The sequence below is a fragment of the Tupaia chinensis genome, unplaced genomic scaffold (genome assembly GCF_000334495.1).
Source record: "Tupaia chinensis unplaced genomic scaffold, TupChi_1.0 Scaffold147433_1, whole genome shotgun sequence".
Taxonomy (NCBI): domain Eukaryota; kingdom Metazoa; phylum Chordata; class Mammalia; order Scandentia; family Tupaiidae; genus Tupaia; species Tupaia belangeri.
In genome coordinates, this window is record NW_006207284.1 from 4,701,799 (window position 1) to 4,704,664 (window position 2,866).

The window sequence follows — 2,866 nt, forward strand, 5'->3', positions numbered from 1 at the left end:
CAACTAGATCTAACATAACTGACCATGTAGTTCAAGTCCTACACTCAGCAACTTGAAAAACACATTGAGTGCATGTGCATGTGCATTCAAAATTCTGTAAAGAGAATGGAGAAGAGGGATTACATTGTGGCCAAACCCTGGGGACGGGGGTGAGTTTCTCACTTTCCTCCTCTCCATTCCTCTTTTTATCTGTCTGTGGCCAGCACACATGCCCTATAGCAAAATAAAAACAAAAATCGAATTGGTTTTTATGTGAACTCCAGAACATGGCAACCATACTTAAAGTAGTATGTATGTTCCAAGGGCTGAGAAGAGGAGGTAGGTTTTATATGGATTGCTTGCTTCAGGGTTACTTTCCTTGAAGAATTAAAATTAAAGGGATTTCCTTATCAGGTCAATTTAGATAAACTGGGATTGGTTGCAATGAATCTCCTGTTTCCTTGGAAAACTGGCCCAGAAGTTTAGCTTGATTATGTAAACACTTTGTGTGAATGATTCTGTTGTTCAGAGTGTTTTGCTCTGGTCTGTTGGGGCCTAGCGCTGAAGGCTAGATGGAAACAATGGCTTTTTGCAAACTTTGTTTAACAGTACCATGCAATTATTGTTTAAAAACTCAGTGCTAATTGTTCTATTATGTTCTATTGCTGATAACAGAATTATCTGAATCTGGGTAATTTATGAAAATAGAGGAGTATTCAGATGACTTTTTTTGTTCCTGTTTGTGTTTTTGTTTTTAAGGTTTTGCCAAAGGGCATGTGTGCTTACAGAAGAGACAGGGAAAGTGAGAAATCACCCCCCAGAGGGGATGGCCACGCTGCAATCCCTTCTCCTCCATTCTCCTCTCGGGATCTTGGGCACGCATGCACACGCACCCAGTGTGAGTTTAAGCCACGGGTCTGGGACTTGAACTGTGGTCCGCTACATGGGAGTTCAGCAACATAGCCATTACGCTAACTGCTCGTCCCCAGAAATGTATTTCTTACAATTCTGTAGACTGAAAAGTCCATGATCAAAGAATCACTAGATTCAGGTCTGGTAAGGGCCCATTTCTCAGTTCATAGATGACACCTGCACACTGTGTCCTCATGTGGTAGAATAGTGAAGGCAGCCCTCTGGGGACTTTTTCATAGGGGCACTAATCCCATTCATAAAAACTCATCCGGTATGATCAATCATCTCATACGTGTCCTGGTGCCTAACAGTATAACATTGGTGATTAGGTTTCAACATACACGTTTTGGAGGCACACATTCAGACCTCAACAGCATGTATCTGCCAATATAGGATTGTGCAGAATAGACTCACTGCCCTAAAAATCCTGTGTTCTATTTACTAATCCTTCTCTATCTCCTAGCCTCTGGACTCCACTAATCTATTCGCCATCTCCGTAGTTTTGTCTTCCCAGGTGGCCATCTTGTTGAACTCATAGAGCATATAGTCCTTTTCTTTACGGCTTTCAGCGCAGTGGAGGCCTGGGTGCAACTTTCTTCAGTTGTCCTGAATCTGAGTTCATCTGACATCAACCACCTCCACCATGCCACCCAAGATGGACCCCAACAAGATCAAATTCATGTACCTGAGGTGCACCAGTGGTTAAGTCAGTGCCACATCTGCCCTGGCACCAAGATTGGCCCCCTTGGTCTGTTCCAAAAAAGGTTGGTAACACAAGACATTGCCAAGGCAACCAGTGACTGGAAAGGCCTGAGAATTACCGCTAAACTGACCATTCAGAATAGAGAGACCCAGACTGAGTGGTACCTTCTGCCTCGTGCTGATTATCAAAGCCCTCAGGGAACCACCAGATAGAAGGAAGCAGAAGAATATTAAACATAGTGGGAACATCACCTTTGATGAGACTGGCAGCATTGTCTGACAGAAGAGGCACCAGTCTTTGACCAGGACCCTCTCTGGTACCAGTAAAGAGATCCTGGGGACAGCCCAGTCTGTTGACTGCAATGTCCATGGCCACCACCCTCATGACATCAACAGTGGCCCAGTGGAATGCCCAGCTAGTTTAAAAGTACACAGGAAGACATCTCAATGAAGGATCATGTGACAACCAAAAACAAGACAAAATAAAAACCAGCATAAAGCTCTTTTGCATTGGCAGATTTCCCTAAATAGTACACATTTAGGTTTTTTCTTTGCCTTTCCATAGATTAATACCGTTTTTTTGTTTCTTTGTTTTGCCCTGAGTAATATTCCATTGTCTGGCTGTACCACAGAGTTTTTACTTATCTACTCATCCACTGAAGGACATCTTGGTTACTTCCAAATTTTGATTTTTATGAAGAAAATTTCTATATACAACTGTGTGCAGATTTTTACATGGACCTAATTTTTCAACTCCTTTGAATAAATAGCAAGAAGAGATCAAGCATGGTGGCACAAGTGTAAGGGTATTGCTGAGCAATGGTGAAAGCCATATAAGAGGCCCAGGTCTGATTTCTAGTCCAACTTAAGACAGCCTGAGCACAGTGATGTGTGCTCATGGTCCTGGCTGCCTAGGAGGCTGGGCAGGAGGTAAGTGGTAGGATCCTGTGAGGTGGTAGGACCCTGTCAAAGGGGTCTATCTCTGTCTCTCTCTCCTTCCTCACACACATACACAAACACACACACACACACACACACAAGTAAATAAATAAAAGAGAGAATAAAAGAAAAATAGCAATAGGGATTTCTGGATTGTATGGCTGGACTATATTTAGTTTTGTAAGAAATTGCCAAACTGTCTTCCAAAGTAGCTATGCCATTTTGCATTCCCACCCTCAATAAATGAGAGTTTCTGTTGCTTCACACTCTTGCCAGTGTTATAAATTTTAAACGTAGTAGCAAGTGTGTAATGGTATCTTGTTTTAATTTACAA

At 42.4% G+C, this 2,866-nt stretch overlaps 1 pseudogene; it reads left to right on the forward strand.

The window, feature by feature from the left end:
• Positions 1 to 1,441: 1,441 nt before the first annotated feature.
• LOC102472432 (60S ribosomal protein L12 pseudogene) lies at positions 1,442 to 2,066 on the forward strand (annotated as a pseudogene).
• The last annotated feature ends 800 nt before the right edge of the window (positions 2,067 to 2,866 follow it).